This window comes from Hemitrygon akajei, chromosome 3 (genome assembly GCF_048418815.1).
Source record: "Hemitrygon akajei chromosome 3, sHemAka1.3, whole genome shotgun sequence".
NCBI lineage: Eukaryota > Metazoa > Chordata > Chondrichthyes > Myliobatiformes > Dasyatidae > Hemitrygon > Hemitrygon akajei.
In genome coordinates, this window is record NC_133126.1 from 112,802,854 (window position 1) to 112,822,683 (window position 19,830).

Here is a 19,830-nt window from a genome sequence, read left to right on the forward strand (position 1 = left end):
AACCATGATTGAATGCCGGAGCAGACTCAATGGGCCAGGTGGCCTAATTCTGCTCCTATGTCTTGAGGTTTTATACAGTCCAGCACCTTCAGTAGTCTTGTCTCATGCTGTTCTAGAGTTGACCCAAACACTATGAGATCATCCAAGTACACAAGAAATCCAGATGTAGTATATACGGATTTCAGCAAGGCATTTGACAAGGTACCCCATGCAAGGTTTATTGAGAAAGTAATCCAAAGACAGGATCCAAGGGGACATTGCTTTGTGGATCCAGAACTGGCTTGCTCACTGAAGGCAAAGAGTGGTTGTAGACGGGTCATATTCTGCATGGAGGTCAGTCACCAGTGGAGTGCCTCAGGGATCTGTTCTGGGACCCCTACTCATCGTGATTTTTATAAATGACCTGGATGAAGAAGTGGAGGGATGGGTTAGTAAATTTGCTGATGACACAAATGTTGGAGGTGTTGTGAATAGTGTGGAGGGCTGTCAGAGGTTACAGCTGGGCATTGATAGGATGCAAAACTGGGCTGAGAAGTGGCAGATGGAATTCAACCCAGATAAGTGTAGGTGGTTCATTTTGGTAGGTCAAATATGATGACAGAATATAGTATTAATGGTAAGACTCTTGGCAGTTTGGAGGATCAGAGGGATCTTGGGGTCTGAGTCCATAGGACACTCAAGGCTGCTGCGCAGGTTGACTCTGTGGTTAAGAAAGCATACGGTGTATTGGCCTTCATTAATCGTGGAATTGAGTTTAAGAGCTGAGAGGTAATGTTGCAGTTATATAGGATCCTGGTCAGACTCCACTTGGAGTACTGTGTTCAGTTCTGGCCGCCTCACTGTAGGAAGGATGCAGAGGAGATTTCCAAGATGTTGCCTGGATTGGGGAGCATGCCTTATGAGAATAGGTTGAGTGAACTTGGTCTTTTCTCCTTGGAGCAACAGAGGATGAGAGGTGACCTGATAGAGGTGTATAAGATGATGAGAGGCATTGATCATGTGGATAGTCAGAGGCTTTTTCCCAGGGTGGAAACGGCTAGCATGAGAGGGCACAGTTTTGAGGTGCTTGGAAGTAGGTACAGAGGAGATATCAGGGGTAAGTTTTTTTATGCAGAGAGTGGTGAGTGTGTGGAATGGGCTGTCGGTGACGATGGTGGAGGTGGATACGATAGGGTCTTTTAAGAGATTCCTGGACAGGTACATGGAGCTCAGAAAAATAGAGGGCTATGGGTTACCTGAGATAATTTCTCAGGTAAGGACATGTTTGGCACAGCTTTGTGGACCAAAGGGCCTGTATTATGCTGTAGGTTTTCTATGTTTCTAAGTACTTCAAGCAGATTCCAACAGTCTGTTCCATGACTCGTTGGAAAGTAGCTGGTGCTTCTGATATACCCTGAAGCAACTTTTGAAATGAAAAAATCCAAGAGGACAAATGAATGTTGTCTTTCCTTTACCAGATTCACTCATTAGTATTTGGTATTAGCCATTTCTTAGATCCAATACACTGAATCATTTGTTTCCACTTAAGCAGACCAGAGCTCCCTCAATCCGTGAAACAGTATATTGGTCTGGGATTGTAGGTCTGTTCAGTGTTTGATAGATAGATAGATACTTTATTCATCCCCATGGGGAAATTCAACATTTTTTCCAATGTCCCATACACTTATTGTAGCAAAACTAATTACATACAATACTTAACTCAGTAAAAATATGATATGCATCTAAAATCACCCTCTCAAAAAGCATTAATAATAGCTTTTAAAAAGTTCTTAAGTAGTTTACTTAAATACATTGAGTCCTAACCCCGGCACTTTAACATATCTTACTCCTGGCGGTTGAATTGTAAAGCCGAATGGCATTGGGGAGTATCGATCTCTTCATCCTGTCTGAGGAGCATTGCATCGATAGCAACCTGTCGCTGAAACTGCTTCTCTGTCTCTGGATGGTGCTATGTAGAGGATGTTCAGGGTTTTCCATAATTGACCGTAGCCTACTCAGCGCCCTTCGCTCTGCTATCGATGTTATACTCTCCAGTACTTTGCCCACGACAGAGCCCGCCTTCCTTACCAGCTTATTAAGACGTGAGGCGTCCCTCTTCTTAATGCTGCTTCCCCAACACGCCACCACAAAGAAGAGGGCGCTCTCCACAACTGACCTATAGAACATCTTCAGCATCTCACTACAGACATTGAATGACGCCAACCTTCTTAGGAAGTACAGTCGACTCTGTGCCTTCCTGCACAAGGCATCTGTGTTGGCAGTCCAGTCTAGCTTCTCGTCTAACTGTACTCCCAGATACTTGTAGGTCTTAACCTGCTCCACACATTCTCCATTAATGATCACTGGCTCCATATGAGGCCTAGATCTCCTAAAGTCCACCACCATCTCCTTGGTCTTGGTGATATTGAGACGCAGGTAGTTTGAATTGCACCATATCACAAAGTCCTGTATCAGTTTCCTATACTCTTCCTCCTGTCCATTCCTGACACACCCCACTATGGCCGTGTCATCAGCGAACTTCTGCACATGGCAGGACTCCGAGTTATATTGGAAGTCTGATGTGTACAGGGTGAACAGGACCGGAGACAGCACAGTCCCCTGCGGCGCTCCTGTGCTGCTGACCACCGTGTCAGACCTACAGTCTCCCAACCGCACATACTGAGGTCTATCTGTCAAGTAGTCCACTATCCAATCCACCATGTGAGAGTCTACTCCCATCTCCGTTAGTTTGTGCCTTAAGATCTTGGGCTGGATGGTGTTAAAGGCACTAGAGAAGTCCAGGAATGTAATCCTCACAGCACCACTGATCCCATCCAGGTGAGAGAGGGATTTGTGCAGCAAATACGTGATAGCATCCTCCACTCCCACCTTCTCCTTATACGCAAACTGAAGAGGATCCCGGGCGTGCCTGGTTTGTGGCCTCAGATTCTGTATTATCAGCCGCTCCATGGTCTTCATCACGTGCGACGTCAAGGCAACAGGTCTGAAGTCATTCAACTCCTTTGGTTGTGGTTTCTTCGGTACCGGGACAATACAGGATGTTTTCCACTGTCTGGGTACTCTTCTCTGCTCCAGACTCATGTTGAAGATGCGCTGTAGTGGTTCTCCCAGCTCAGTCGCACAGGCCCTCAGTAATCGTGGGGATACTCCATCCGGTCCAGCCGCCTTGCTGGTACAGATCTTCCTCAGTTGACCTTCTACCTGTGCAGCCGATCAACACACATTCGTACCTTTCAATTCTTTTTCCTCACAACAACTATAGGCAACAACTAACTCCTCAACTCAGTGATAATAATAGCTTCCTTAAGTTTCAGCAGGTGCTGCTCAACACCTTCAACCTCCACTAGTTGTAACCAGTGAGACCTGTCTTGGAAAGATGAGTCCTCTGTCACTCTGATAGCATGGTGATTACTCTCGAAGCGACCAACATCAAACTCATCAGTAGAAAAGGCATCTTTGTGTTCCAACATCTGATCAGTTAGACTCTTTCCATTCCTCTGGTACTGGTGAGTCAAAGTTGAATGATTTTGATGTCAACTTTTCCGATATGGGGAACAGTTTATTTTCCTTTTTCTTTACCGGAAGACTAGAAACTACCACCACAGGAACGAGATGTGAAATCTGCATGCCACTTCTGAGGGTGACATCTCTACCTGACAATCACTTACCCTGTTAGATTAAACAGCTGAAGATTTCTGTAGTGTTTATTCAAATAAGTAGAGCAACCTTGTCTTGTGGCAATATGCCCCTCACAACTCGCTCCACTCTTAAGCAATTTATCTCAGACAACAAATGCCCCCTTTGCAGAATAAACAATGCAGCAGTTTATCTAACCTGAAGGTAGGCAGAAAGCTGCTTTTCTTCTTGAAATGCATGTCTGAACTTCACTGTAAGATCAGCTAAACTTTCAAAAGTGCCAAAAGTGTTTTCCAGAGTCTACATGCAGTTTACTGATGTAGATAAAGGACTTTCGGCCTTTAGGAAACTTACCATATCAGCAACAGGGCTCTTTAAACTCTCAATCAGTATCTGCTTCTTTATATTGTCTGAGCACTGTCATTCATCTAGTAAATGAGATGTATGCTCAGCCCAGGCCTCATATTCTTCTTCTCCACTGGGTGTGGGCTTGACTCCAGATTTCACTCACAGCTCGAAATAACCTTGGATTTCAGCAGGTACATTTTGACATTTTTTGACCAGTGATGGGATAGCAGAAACAAGCTCAGAATTTAGATCAACAGCTGGAAGACTTAGTAGATTTTTAACATTAGTCAGTTTCCCTTCATTCCTCAGAAAAAAAGCAATTTAAAGTGAAAATCTTCACCCTCGGCAGCATCTGCAGTTGTATTCTGTGCAACTCTAAACACATGAACTGGCCATGTCCCTGCCTCGCCAGCTATTCCTATCACATCAAGCAGAGTGAGTTCAGTCACATCACTGGAGGTCTGGACTAGTACAAAATATTAGCCAACTGATTTATTCATACACTGATCAATTAATGTAACTTCTCCTAGATCCAAGACTTTAACTAAAGTGTCATTACTAACATCAACAGAAACATTTCTCAGTTCACAAGCATTGCGAGTGAATAGTCTCTTTTTATGATACCAAGCCTTAATCTCCACAGCATCCATATGTATCCACAGTATCCACAGTACCTCAAATATGACACACTTTAAATTGCACAAAAACATTAGTGTAATACTGGCTTGAGCACAAATAAACAGGCTATTCAATTATTATACAGCCAAAGTACAGCATTCATACAGCATTAGATCATAAAAGCACCCATCCCAGATGAACCCCAAAATGTATAATCTGCTCACAGGTTCGTAATGAGTTAACTGGAACTGTGAACGCAAACTAACAGTAACATAACTCTACAATGCATGGGGAATAATGATGAAAAGGCCACTTCCAATAAATAAACATGACTAGGGCAAGGGTAAACAGAAAACATAACAGTTTGAATGTTCCTTTAAGTAGGACTGTTACGTGTATGAACACTGACACACCCATGCAAATTTACTGTTCATCAGGAAGCAAAGAGTTTAACTCACACCAGTATAAACTTAAATTGAAATTGTATTGACAAAATACTTTAAACTAAAACAAACAAAATAAAGAAAAGGACCTTTACATATATATTAGCCTATAGTGTGGGCATAATCATCGCTCATTATTGCGTAATCAATCTGATTTTCTTTGCTTTGCTTTCTCATGGTACTGAACAATTCTATCTGAAGACACAGTCCAAGTGAAACATTAATAAATATCCACACAACATCCAAGGACAACGCATCAAACTTACTCCAAGGTCACCAAGTCTGTGGTGGCCAGTGCTATCATGTTTGCTGTTGTGTGCTGGGACAGCAGGCTGAGGGTAGCAGACACCAACAGAATCAACAAACTCATTCATAAGGCCAGTGATGTTGTGGGGGTGGAACTGGACTCTCTGACGGTGGTGTCTGAAAAGAGGATGCTGTCCAAGTTGCATGCCATCTTGGACAATGACTCCCATCCACTCCATAATGTACTGGTTAGGCACAGGAGTACATTCAGCCAGAGACTCATTCCACTGAGATGTAACACTGAGCATCATAGGAAGTCATTCCTGCCTGTGGCCATCAGACTTTACAACTCCTCCCTCAGAGTGTCAGACATGCTGTGCCAATAGGCTGGTCCTGGACTAATTTCCACTTGGAATAATTTACTTCTTATTATTTAATTATTTATGGTTTTATATTGCTATATTTCTACACTATTCTTGGTTGGTGCGACTGTAACGAAATCCAGTTTCCCTCGGGATCGATAAAGTATGTCTGTCTGTGATAACTAGCTAACTAAAAGTTAACTGCACATTCTTTGTGAGACCAAAGTTTGTGAGAGGATTTTCCAACAGCAGTATTTGTCTGTCCAAATGAGCTTGTGTTCTTCTGCTCTGTTTGGTGTCAGTTTCCATTTTCCTTCTTTCTCCTTCTTCCCTCAAAGCTCCTGCACACGCTCCAGAAAATAGCTACCCTCAGTCCCTCTAGAATGTTCTGCAACATCCTATTGGACGAAATGTTAACAAAACAAATCCTATTGGCTCTTACACAAGTTTAACTTAATCAAATGAATTACTATTTTAACAGCAAAAAAACACCCAATTATATAATGTAATTAAAAGAATGCATTCCATTTTGAGAAAATCTGCACAAAATAAAAATACACAACAGCATAAAACTGTATTAATACAATACAGCATGATTTTAAACCAGGGTATTATAATTGCATGTCTCAACCCATTAATCCTTACTACCCCGTGTGTCTTTGGAACATGGGAGGGAGCTGGACCTACACAGTCATGGGGAGAATGTACAAACTCCTTACAGACAGCGGTGGGAACTGAACTCCAATTACTGGCACTGTAAAACATTATGCTAGCCACTACACTACCATGATTTTTCTCTTAAATCATTCCTATATCCTCAGCTGAGATCTCTGCTGCCTCTTCCTGTCATATGCCTCCTCCTTTTCATTGTGAGAGTTCTGCCATCCCTTGTGAACCAGGGGTCTCTAATCCTGCCAGTCTTCCCCCTCACTCTACACATGAATTATCACTATCTAATTTTCAAGAGCCCCCCTCCCACTTGCCAGACATCCTTTTATCTGCAAACAGCCTCGCCCAATCAAGCATTTCAAATTTATATCTAATGTCATCTAAATTAGCTTTGCCCCAGTTTGGGATTTTAACTTGTGGGGAAGTCCTAACTTTTCCAAAACTATTTTAAAATGAATAATAGGAAGATTTTGTTCAAAGAATGATTGGAATCTTAAATGCACTACTTGAAAGGGTAGTGGAGACAGATGTTTCAAAAGGAATCACCAAGGCAAAGGAAACTAGATCAAGTGCTGATAATTGGGATTAGTATAGATAGATAGATATATTGGTTGGCATAGACAGGGCAGGCCAAAGGACCTGTTGCTTCGCTGTGCAATTCTTCTAGAAACTGACATCAATAATGGGTAAATTATCGGAAGGAATTCTAAGGGATAGGTTAGGTAGGGCCTGATTAGGCTTTGTCAACATGACTTTGTGCATGATAGGTTGTGCCTTTAGAGCTTTTTTGAAAAAGGTTGCGAGGAAGGTTAATGAAGGAAAGGTGTTGGATGTTGTCTACATGGACCTCAGTGAGGTCTATGATAAAGTCCTGCATGGGAATCTGGTCCAAGTGGCATTCAGGATGAAGTAGTAAATTGGATTCCACATTGGCCTAGTGGGAGAAGATAGATGGTTGTCCCTCTGACTGGAGGCCTGTGATTAGTAATGTGCCTCAGGGATCAGTGCTGGGTCTCCTGTTGTTTATCATCTACAGCATACTAATGATTTAGATGATAAAGTAGTAAACTAGATCATCAAATTTGAAGATGACAGCAAGTTTTGGGACAAGGAGGGCTATCAAAGGTAGCAGCAGCTGGAAAAATGGGTTGAAAAATAGCTGATGGAATTTAGTGCGGACAAATGGGAGATGTTACAGTATGGCAGGACAAACTAGAGCAGGACTTACACTGAAGTGCTTGGTAGAACAAAGAGATCTGGGAAAACAGATCCATAATTCCTTGAACATGGTGTCATGGGTAGATATGGTCATAAAGAGAGCTTATGGCTGATTGATCTGATGTATAAAGGCCATCGAGTGCAGGAGTTGGAATGTCACCCTGAGGTGTACAAGTTGATGATGATGCTGAATGTGGAACATTGTGTTTAGTTCTGGTCACATATCGACAGGAAAGATATCAACAAGATTGAAAGAGTAAAGAGAAAATTTGCCTGTACTTGAGAACCTGAGTTATAGGGGAAAGTTAAATAGGTCAGAACTTTATTCCCTGAAGCACAGGAGAATGAGAGATCTTATAGAGGTATATAAAATTATGAGGGTATAGATAGGGGGAATGCTTACAGGCTTTTCCCCCTCAGGTTGGGTGAGACTAGATCTAGAGGTCATAGTTTTGGGGTGAAAGGGGGATCTTCTTCGGTTAGAGGGTATTGCTAGTGTGGAATGAGCTACCAGCAGAAGTGGTGAATGCAGGTTCAGCTGTAACATTTCAGAGAAGGTTGGATGGAGAGCTATTGTGCTGGTGCAGGTTGATGACAATAGGCAGAATAACAAATCAGCACAGACCAGATGGGCTGAAGGGCCTGTTTCTGTGCTGAGTGTTCTCTGACTGTCGAATTATTTTGCTAACGTCTCTATCATTTTCCTTCACTCCGAATTTTGCAGATGAACCTACAATTCCTAATCAACCCAAGAGACAAGCAGTCATGACCCAATCAGACAAGTTCAGTCCCACAAAGGCCAATCGTCAAACTCAGCTCCACATTCCTCTGGCATTGCAGTGCCACCCCTACCTGGACACAGAAACTGATCGGCCAAATGAGCAGCTGGCCATTTTTCTGTGCCCTCAATTCTCAACTTGGACGCAATCTTTCTAAGGGTAAATTCCACTACTCTTTGGTGGCCAAACCTATTCCTTTGATGGAATTGGTGCACTTTTGTGAGGACAAAAAAAAGTGAGAAGTGCAGTTTTGGGGGGGGGTTCCAGCATATTTCACCATAGATAGTGTTAGTGGTACCAACCACCGGACAGAGGTTTAGAGACGTCAGGAAGAAAAAGTTAAGGACAATTGGATCTCAAGTAGTTGAGATACAGGAGTCAGACCTGTGGATGCCATGCCCTCCTGAACTTTTCAACCCCCATAAATCCCAACAAAATGCAGGATTTGGAAATTGACATAAAACCTACTGGATCATATCCATTTACTGCACCCCATATGCTGGGCCATTACATCAGCAGAACATAAAATTGCGTGCAAGGAGTAAGCTTTACAAGGAAAAACATGCAGGCTTTGAGACATGGGCGGAGAAGAACATCCTGCAGCAGGAACTGATGCCGACAGAAAGCAATGCTTTTAGACACAGCTATTGTCAACAGGAACTGAAAAGAGCTCCAAGATTTTTCTGTGATAAGATACATTCCTCAGAAGCGGTTTGCAAATCGGAGTCAGTCACGCCTTTTCCTGATTTTTGATATTTAACTGGGGTCATTTCTAACTAAGATTGGACATCTTCTCCAGGGAAAGTGCTAAACAACAGTCTGGAGGGCCTATTGGCACCCCAGTATTTGAAACTTATTTACGCATATCCATTAAACAGACATCATTCCTCTACCACGAGTCCTTCATCCAGAATTTGCCTAGGCGACCTACAACACACTGGTGGCCATATAGAATGCCTGTTGCTATACAGTTCTTCCTCTGGCTGATGTTAATAATCAATGGTTCCCTTGTAAAGTTTGCTACTAAACAGCCACTTCTTACAATACACGTCTAATGACCCACAAGGTATAATCCTGAAAAGCCATATTACAGCTTTTTTTTCATCTTCTTTTATTCAAAAGAAACAAGCACTACTTAAACTTTTCTTCATAACTATCGTCTACCACATTAGATATTCAATGAAACAGTTGTGGCTTTTTCCATGAGTCATTTATTGTTTTAATTACTATATAAAATTTAGAGCAGAGTGAGAAGCTTTCAGCTCATTTGGCAGATGGTACTGCTCACATGTTAAACATCACCCATCCAACCTACCTAATCTGCATATCCTTCTTTACCTTTCTTCTTTGCTGTTATCTAAATTCCTCTCTCATGCATTACCTGAATTTCTTACTGGTGTATAGTACATAATAGGTCAGGGTAATAGCGGTTAACTTCTTGGATTAGCAGCCAAGGTTCAATTTCTTTTTAAGTGCTACTGTTGTATATCAGAAATATAAACAGAAATGCTAGATACACTCAACAGGTCAAGCAACATCTGTGGAAAGATAAATAGCTCAAGTTTTAGGTCCAAGACACTTTTTCAGAACTTGGAAAGAGGAAAACCAAGTTAGTTTTTAGTAACAGAGGGCAGAATATTTGAAATAGCGCAAAACGAAGGCAGGTTGGATTATCACTCAGTAATGTAGTTGCATTCATACTGCAGGACTAATCTTAAACTTCCATTTTCCCCTTCCACTTTAATTCTCCATCCCACTTTGACTTTTGTTATTTGTGACCTCCTATACTTTTACATAACCTTATCTTTACACAGCAATATTTTGCATTTAATAGCAAATTATTAGATAATTTACTCCTCCTTTCTGTCTGCATAATTTCCACCTGAGATCATTTTACCTCAGTTCTCTCCTTTCCATTTAATAGTCTGGCCTGCTAGACATGTCCCACAACTTTCAAAAAGAAGAGAAAACCTGCAGATGCTAGGAATTCGAGTACACGCACACAAAATGCTGGAGGAGCTCAGCAGGCCAGGCAGCATCTTTGGAAAAAAGTACAGTCGACGTTTCAGGCCAAAATCCTTCGGCAGAACTGAATTAACCCATCTGTCCTCGCCATATGACAGATATTCTCATGGTTCTCCCCATCCTTTCCCCAGATACTCTCCTTCCCAGATCCGATGCAGGATCTCAGACACAAAACATTAATTGCTTCTCTTATGACAATTGCTACCTGACACATTGACTGCTTCGTGTACTTTCTACTTTTACAGTTCTGATTCATTATTTTAAAAAACATGAGCATAAATCCCACCATGCTAGCTTAAAAAACATCTGCCTTTATTAGTGACAGTCCTATGCCTATGGCTCTCTGTCTGGATTCTCCTGCAATTTAACATTTCTGTTGTATCAGATGGTTCCATGTCTGTCATGCTGCCTCTTCAATCTCTGTCCACTATTCTTTGGTCTGTTTTTCCTTACATCCATTCTGGAAGCCAGAACTCTGCAATGCCTTTAAATTTTGATGAAACAATAGCTCTGTAACATGGGATGCTGGGACTTGGATCCAATAAAAACAGAATGCTACACGAGTAGGCCATTCATCCGCCAAGCTTGTTCAATTATTTAAATGGATTCCACACCTCATTTCCACAGTTCTAACACCCTCAAAACCCTCACCCGCCTTACTGAAAGGCAAGATGGGCGATGGGGGGAGGGGTAGGGGGTAGAGTTACAAATATCAGCCAGCCTTGGTGTGAACAAATCATTTCTGACACTTCTGGTGGGTTCTGCTCTAATTTTGTTACGGTTACTTGCTCTGGTTTCCAGAGGAAGATCAGGGGAAGTTATCTCCTCTCTCTATCACTTTGCCTAATCAACTCCATCAAGAAATTACATCACAAAATAATCTCTTCCACTTCAGAGAATACAATTCTTACCATAACCTATCCTCAATACTTAAAGTTCCTTTTAGTTCTGGAATAATTTTTGTGAATCTGAACAACACCCACTGCAACTCACCGACCAGCAGTGATGCTGTTTTATTTGGAGGCTACCCAAAAGTAATATTTAGATAGAACTGAACAACCAACTGCTACAGTGGCAACAAACAAAACATTGGGGGAACCTAGCGGGTCACATGCAGGGAACTAAATGGTCAACATTTTGTGTGCATCCATCCTACTACAATGCAATAATATTCCAACACTACACTGTTGAGTAGTGGAGCTCATTGTTTTGGTAGAAGGCACCATCCAAACCAGCCAGAGCTCTTTAACTGTAACATTTTAATGTCCTCCATTCCCTGTAATTTTCCTACAACCACCTCCAATCTACACGGAACAGTTTATGGCTCCACTAATTCTATTTACTCTGCAAATACAATAATCCATATTTTGTTCGACCTTCTGAAGACGGTCCAGCCCATATCCTACTTTAATTTACTAATGACTTAAGTTTCAACTAAAAGTTCAGTTTATGAGATTTAGAGACAAGACCGCTCAGTTTGGTGCAAGGAGCCAGACAGATTAGTCGCATAAAAACTGAACACCACTTTACTCATTACCAATGAAATGTTCAGTATGTGTATCAATATTTAAAACGCTCAAACTAATTTTTAGTTCACTTAAACTTTATTTTGCACCAGGAACTCCACATTACTAAAACTCAGAATCACAGGTGGCATGTTTGTTGATAGAAATGTTAGTAAAGATCCTTACCTTGACAAATTCTTGCTGTAAACAGTTACAGCTGCTTCCTCCCCTGCTGAGCAAAAGTTAACAAGGTATTCAGAATCCACCTCCCACTGAGAACATCGGCAGTTAGCTTAACAAGATGAGCGGTTGGCTGAAAATGGGTCTCAGGCACACTGTGAGGACGTGTCAGTTTGCAAGAGTTCATCAACAGTACTGACTGGATTCTTCTTGTTCAACAACAGTGCACCCTCCTGGTGTGTAATCACTGACAACAGTTACACTAATTGTACAGACAAAGGATGAAGAGAGAGCAGTAATACACTTTGAAGGAATGTCAATATCACCATTTCTTCTCCATATTCCAGTTACTATGCAACTCCGAATTCAGACCCTCAGTGCAAACAATTAAGTTGTGATCTAATTGAAGTGTTTTGGTGACTTGAAGGGGTGGACACTGAGAAACTATTTCCTCTGGCAGCACACAGCAAAACATGAGGCACTTTAAACTGTTCAGAGTCGATGCTGTGAACTACTTTGTTAAACAAAAGCTGTGAGAAACTTGGAAGTGGAACAAGGTAAAAACATGGGTGAAAAATTACCTAATTGAAATTCAATTCAGGAGCATGATATTTGCCTAGAGACTTTGACATTGTGCAAAATTTAATACCATGCTGCATCAGAAGATACCAGTACAGTAGAACAGAAACTTGGCCGTGGCGGTGGACTTGAAGGTACTTGGGGGAAGAAAGATTTAGGGAATGAACCATAATCATCAGCCTTTAGAATGATTGAACTGTGGGACATTTATAGGGCTGACAGAAATTAGAGATTAGAAGGTCAGAAGATGAATAAAAAAAAATTAGGCATTGCTGGAAGGAGAGCCAAAATTGGTTGGAGGTTCTATGTGAACAGGACAGTGCAAATCAGGATTCAAACGGCAGAGTTTTACATGCAGTGTCAACTTTTAGAGATACAGTGCAGAACAGGTCCTTCTGGCCAAACGTGGTGTGCTGCCCAGCAACCCACCTATTTAGTACTAGCCTAAACACAGGATAAGTTACATTGACCAATTAACCTACTAAGAGTAGGTTTTTGGACAGTGGGAGGAAAGCCAGGCACCTGGAGGAAACCCAGTGGTCACAGGGAGAACGTACAATATTCCTTACAGATGGCATTGGAATTGAACTCTGAACTCATACGCCCTGAGCTGTAATAGCTTTGCTCTGACTGCCAGCCACCATGACTTGCTGATTCTGGCATGGGTGATGATTTCAATAGCAGGTGAGCTGATGAAGACACAGGTGACGTCACAGAGATGAAAGCCACCAGTAGTGGAAATGGAGCAGGTCAGGAGATGGAATGTCATCATGGAAATGCTTCTTCTATATTCCAATGGAATCATAGGCAGAGGATCCCGAATCACAACAACTCAGAGTATTAAGCATTTCCCACAACACCACTTCTGCATTTGCCTCGACCTCTAGTTACTTTTCTATCACTAGAAAGTTTTTCTGTACTTACCCGATCAAAATTTATTCAGCTTGAACTGAAACAAATCACCTCAGAATCTCTCAGAAAACAATTACATCTGCCATCTCTCTCCACATAATTGGTCTGTAGCCCTGTTACCATTCCAGTACATCTCCTCCACACCCTTCCCAAAGCCTTGGCATCCTTCCCAAAGTACTGTGCAGTGGCAAACACAATACTCCCAGTGAAATATGGCATTAGTTTCTAACAAGCTCCACACACTTTTTAAAAGTTGAAAGGTAGATCACACCTATCAACTATTGAAAGGCCGAGATAGAGTGGACATGGAGAGGATGTTTCCAATAATGAGAGAGTCCAGGGCACATCCTTGAAGAGAGACTAGGATTAATTTCTTTAGCTTGTGGGTGGTGAATCTGCATATTTCATTGCCACAGACAGCTGTGGAGACCAAAACATTGGGTATATTTCAAGTGGAAGTTGATAGGTTGTTGATAGTAAGGGCAGCAAAGGTTGTGGGGAGAAGGCAGGAGAATGGGGTTGAGGGGGAAAATAAATCAGCCATGAACTAATAGGAGAGCAGACTCGAATAGCTTAATTCTGCTGCTATGTCTTATGGTCTTAATAATTTGCAAGTCCTTCCAACTTCAGAGTTATCGACATAAACTACTATAGTCCTCTATTTCTGTCTCTTCATTCCTGCAGCCGCTTTATACTACTAATGTGGTTAATCTCTTGCACTTTACCAGTTCTTCACTGTTCAGAAAGTATTGAACAGCTTCAGACTGGAGCACTCCCATTCACTCTTAGACACTAGGAGTTGAGATCTGTGTTTAATCATCTGCACATATACATTATTATCAGCTTCGATATTAGTTGAGGTCTGTGTTTAATCATCTCCTCGCGCTGGGGCTACACAGCGTTGAGGTGCGTCCCCTGGGTGGTGGATGGGGGATCCCTCGTGTGAGGGGTGCACCGGATATGGAAGAAGGTGCTGCGAACCAACATAGCCTAGGAGAAGGAACTCCGATTTCAAACCCGGCTAGATAGGACTCGTTAGCCTTGGATGGCAGCCTATCTAGGAGAGGGTAAACTCTGATTTCAAACCCGGGCAGGTGGAGCTCGTTAGCATGGAAATGCCATCGCCTAGGGGAAGGTGACCCCGACAGAAAACCCCTGGTCCTCCAGGTTGGGGGTTGTGCAATGGGCTAACAACCCGTTCACATAAAACAAGCAATTGTTACAGAAACCGTCAAGAGATTGTCAACCACTAACCCAGATCTCAGGAAAAGCAGGGCCCCATTCAGGAGGCTGATGACGCGCTGCAACCAAACCCATCAGGAAGCTGTAGGGCTGACAACCCTCCTTCACCCGAGGAAAACCATAATGGAGGTTCCAAAGCTGCCCTCACAGAAGAAATCTATCCTAATCGGAACGTGGAATGTGAGATCGCTTTGGGAGACAGGTAGGTGCGCACAGGCAGTGAAGGAAATGAACTGATACCACCTCATGCTCCTGGGCATGTGCGAAGCAAGGTGGAATACTTTTGGTGAGACCAAACTGCAGACAGGAGAAACTCTGCTCTATTCCGGCAAAGAAAAAGAGGAAGACCCGCATGAGGCTGGTGCGGCCCTGATGTTGTCCAAAGAAGCAGCCAGAAGTTTGATAGAATGGGAACCAGTGTTCCACCGTATCATCACAGCCAGGTTCGAGTCCAGATTCCAGAAGGTATCCATTATCCTGTGCTACGCCCCAACTAACAACGCAGAGGAAGAAGAACAAGATCTCTTCTACACCCAGCTTCAAGCAGTAGTTGGAAAGGTACCTAAGCAAGATATGTTGATCGTCATGGGAGATCTGAATGCCAAAGTAGGCAGCGATAACACTGGCAGGGAGAGAGAGATGGGCCAGAATGGTTTGGGGAATATTAATGAAAATGGAGAACTCCTTACCAACTTCTGTGCCTTCAACGAACTGACCATTGGAGGTACCCTCTTTCCCCACCAACGCTGCCACAAGATAACCTGGGTCTCGCCTGACCATCAAACAGAGAATCAGATTGATCACGTCATAGTCCGTCAGCGCTGGAGAAGTTCATTGCAAGATGTGAGAGCCAAAAGAGGAGCAGATATTGGATCTGACCACCATTTGGTTGTTGCAAAGCTGAAGATGAAACTGTCAGCCAAGAAGAAGCAACAGAACACACGAATAAAGATTGATGTTAGAAAACTACAGACGGAAGAGAACAAGAAAGATTTCCACATCGCCTTGCAAAACCGCTTTGGGGCTCTTCAAATAGAAGAACAAGATGAGAGAACAGCGGAACCTTCAAACAGGCCACTGTAGGAGCCTGCGAAGAAGTACTGGGAAGACCACCAGTCAACAGTAAACCTTGGATCAAGGACGAGACATGGCAGAAAGTGGAGGAGAGGAAAAAGCTCAAACAGGAGTTAAATCAGGCCAGAACCCAGCAACAGAAACAAATCGCCGCCAACAGGTACAGCGTGATGGCCAAGGAGGTGTAGAAACAGCTCAGAAAAGACAAGAGGTCATACTTCAATGAAATAGCAGAGCAAGCAGAAACAGCGGTCAGTAAAGGGGACCTCAAGGCACTCTACACGACAACTAAACTTTTGAGAGGGAAGAAAAGCAATTTCAACAGACCTGTTAAAGACAAGACAGGCCATCTGCTCACTTCGGTTGAAGATCAGCTGGCGAGATGGAAGGAACACTTCCAGGAAGTATTGAATAGACCACCACCACAGAACCCACCTGACCTGGAGACCCACTCAATATAGGTGAAATCACCAAGCAAGAAATTCAAAAAGCCCTTAAAAGCCTGAAGGACAGCAAGTCTGCTGGAGAAGACAACATTCCTGCAGAAGCATTGAAAGAGGGTGGAGAGGTTATGGTGGACCATTTGTATATACAGCTGAATTTGATATGGAGAACAGGAGAGATCCCATCAGATTGGAAGAAGGGCCTCCTTGTGAAGCTGCCAAAATTTGGAGATCTTTCACTGTGTGGCAAGTGGAGGGGGATCACCTTGTTGTCCATTCCTAGCAAAGTTCTCACCAGGGTCATCTTGGAGCGGATGAAAGACGCCATTGACCAGAGACTTAGAGATGAGCAGGCAGGGTTCAGGAAAGAGAGATCATGCATTGACCAGATAGCTACACTTAGAGTCATTGTGGAGCAGACAATAGAATGGCAAACTCCACTATATGTGTGTTTTATTAATTTTGAGAAGGCATTTGACAGCCTGGACAGAAAGTCAATGTGGAGCATCTGAGCATCTTACAACACTATGGTGTACCGGAAGAGATGGTGAATATCATCAAGCAGCTTTATGATGGCTTCTCATGCAGGGTCATCCATGATGGGAGACTGTCCGAAGAGTTCCTGGTCACTACTGGAGTCAGACAGGGATGCCTGCTGTCACCTCTACTTTTTCTTGTGGTACTCGACTGGGCTACAAGAACAGCCTATGCTGGCTCAGAGAGAGGCATCCAGTGGACATTAACAGGGAAATTGGAAGACCTGGCATTTGCAGATGATCTCGCTCTTCTCTCACACTGGCTTCAAGATATGCAGAAGAAAGTAGATTCCTTGGGAGAGACCTCACAGCGAGTAGGCCTTAAGATCAGTCAGGAGAAGACCAAAGTTCTACGCATTAATAACAAACAAGAAGAGCCATTACGGATTGAAGGACAAATAGTTGAAGATGTAGACAAATTCACCTACCTTGGAAGCAAAATCAGTAAATCAGGAGGTACAGATGAGGACATCAGAGCAAGGATCGGAAAAGCCCAACATGCCTTCACAACCCTGCGACCTGTTTGGAGATCTACGGCCATCTCTGTCAAAACTAAGCTCCGTATATTCAGCTCCAATGTGAAAGCCATCCTGTTATATGGATCCGAAACATGGAGAATCACTAACACCAGCTGCAACAAGATCCAGACCTTTCTCAACAAATGCCTCCGGCAGATCCTCCGCCTCAAGTGGTATGACAGAGTGTCAAACCTAGACCTATGGAAGAGAGCAAACCAAGAGCCCATTGTATTCCAGATGAGGAGGAAGTGGAGATGGGTCGGCCATCTGAGGAAGAGCCAGTCGAATGTCACTTGACAATCACTCAAATGGAATCCACAAGGGAAGAGAAGAAGAGGTCGCCCAAAGCAAACCTGGAGGCGTAGGCTTTTGGATGAACTGAAAGCCTCCGGCCAAACTTGGGAGACTGCAAAAACATCTGCTAGAGATCACAGAAAGTGGAGGACTTTTGTTGAGACCCTATGTTCCATAAGGAGCGAAAAGGATTAAAGGAAGCGTTTAATCATCTGCACATATACATTATATCAGCTTTGCTATTAGGAGATTAGCTGCACTGGTTCACAATCAGCAGCATACCAGGGGACTGGGTACTGCCATTGCAATAATACAATCCAACAGAACTGCAGAAAAGCACAATATCTATGCTACAGGACATTGACCTCAGCTGTGAACGACATGCAAATGGCCTTGAGCTGAAGCAGACCCACAGCCAAGGCTCTCCACTCCCGTATAAAAGGCCCTGTACATTTTCCACTTGTGCAGTCTTTTTGGCTTTGTCCAGATGGCAGATGAGAAACCAATCTGGTTTTTTTCCCAGTTGTCTGGTACAGTGTGTAGACATAGTGTATTGACTTGCATCACTTTACTGGACAGGCACTCTTGGGATCACCACTGACGGTCACACTGTCGAATCAGCTGGAGTGGAGCTGAATCGGCAGGAATACAGCAATCAAAGCAGTAAGGGACTACACTGGAGAGATTGCCTCAGACTTTCCCGTCATCTCAACATTGCCTTGATCAGTCATGTTCCCCCATCCTCCTGCTCTGCCACACACTGTGTTCTTGGATATCCAATCCTTCTTTGCCTCACCCTCAGATTCCCAGTGCTTGATCTCCTGAATCAAAGAACACAGGCAGAACCTACTGTACTGAAAGCTGATGACATCCAAGACAACAAGTTTAGCATCGATCTGCGGCAGCAAGCCAGAGACAGCGGAACAGACAGATGCATGGATGCTGGAATCTGGAGCAAAGCACTGGCAGAGGCAGGTGTATGGCAACATATTGGGTCGAGGCCCTGCATCAGGACTCAGAGGGAAGAGGAGAGTTTGCCAGTATATATCATCACAAGGGAAAACTGGGACAGAGATCAGGTGGGGAAAGGATGAGGAGGGTGACCAAAGGGAGAACAACTTAGCTCGACAGGTGAGTGTGGGTAAGAGGCATGGTTATTAGGAGTGTGGGTTACCCAAAATTGAAAACAAATGTTGATACCATTGGGTTGTAAGCTTTCTAAGTGGAATATCAGATGTTGCTCATCCAGTTTACATTTAGCCTCCCCATAGCAATGAAGGTGGCAAAGGACAGACAGGTCAGTGTGGGAGTGGGAAGGAGAATTAAAATGCAGTTAGAAGCTCAAGATAGACTTTGCGGACAAAGCATAGATGTGACACAAAACAGTCAGGTAGTCAATGCTTGGCTTTACCAGTGCAAGGGAGGCTGCATCATGAGCACTAAATGTTGGAAGAGGTGCAGATGAATCCATAACTCACGTGGAAAAGCTGCTGAGGTCCCTGGATGATGGCGAAGGGACAGATATTACATCGCCTATGATTGCAAGAGAAAGTGCCACAGAGGAATGGGGCCAGGGAATCACAGAGGAATGCCCGTGGAAAGCAGGAGTGATGGTGGGGAATGGGAGGGAAAATGTGACTGGTGGTACAGCCGGTAGACATAGAGAGATAGTGGGGAATGGGAGGGAAAATGTGACTGGCGGTACAGCCGGTAGACTTGGAGAGATGGTGGGGAATGGGAGGGAAAATGTGACTGGTGGTACAGCCGGTAGACATAGAGAGATAGTGGGGAATGGGAGGGAAAATGTGACTGGTGGTACAGCCGGTAGACTTGGAGAGATGGTGGGGAATGGAAGGGAAAATGTGACTGGTGGTACAGCCGGTAGACTTGGAGAGATGGTGGGGAATGGGAGGGTAAATGTGACTGGTGGTATAGCCGGTAGACATGGAGAGATGGTGGGGAATGGGAGGGAAAATGTGACTGGCGGTACAGCAGGTAGACATAGAGAGATGGTGGGGAATGGGAGGGAAAATGTGACTGGTGGTATAGCCGGTAGACTTGGAGAGGTGGTGGGGAATGGGAGGGAAAATGTGACTGGTGGTACAGCCGGTAGACATGGAGAGATGGTGGGGAATGGGAGGGAAAATGTGACTGGTGGTACAGCCGGTAGACATAGAGAGATGGTGGGGAATGGGAGGGAAAA

The 19,830-nt window shown here is 43.6% G+C and overlaps 1 protein-coding gene and 1 pseudogene across 4 annotated transcripts in view; one reads left to right on the top strand and one right to left on the bottom strand.

Moving 5' to 3' along the window:
* Positions 1–12,404, bottom strand: part of LOC140725299 (anoctamin-7-like) — a 209,795-nt gene extending 197,391 nt beyond the window's left edge. For 3 of the 4 annotated variants that reach the window (XM_073040598.1, XM_073040599.1, XM_073040595.1), the window contains exon 1: positions 12,036–12,393. The gene's annotated coding sequence lies outside the window, so the exon portion shown is untranslated. Of the gene's footprint in view, positions 1–12,035 lie in introns of all 4 variants that reach the window. The other variant, XR_012098312.1, reaches the window with a different exon arrangement.
* A 2,481-nt stretch (positions 12,405–14,885) lies between these two features.
* Positions 14,886–18,721, top strand: LOC140724564 (uncharacterized; annotated as a pseudogene).
* The last annotated feature ends 1,109 nt before the right edge of the window (positions 18,722–19,830 follow it).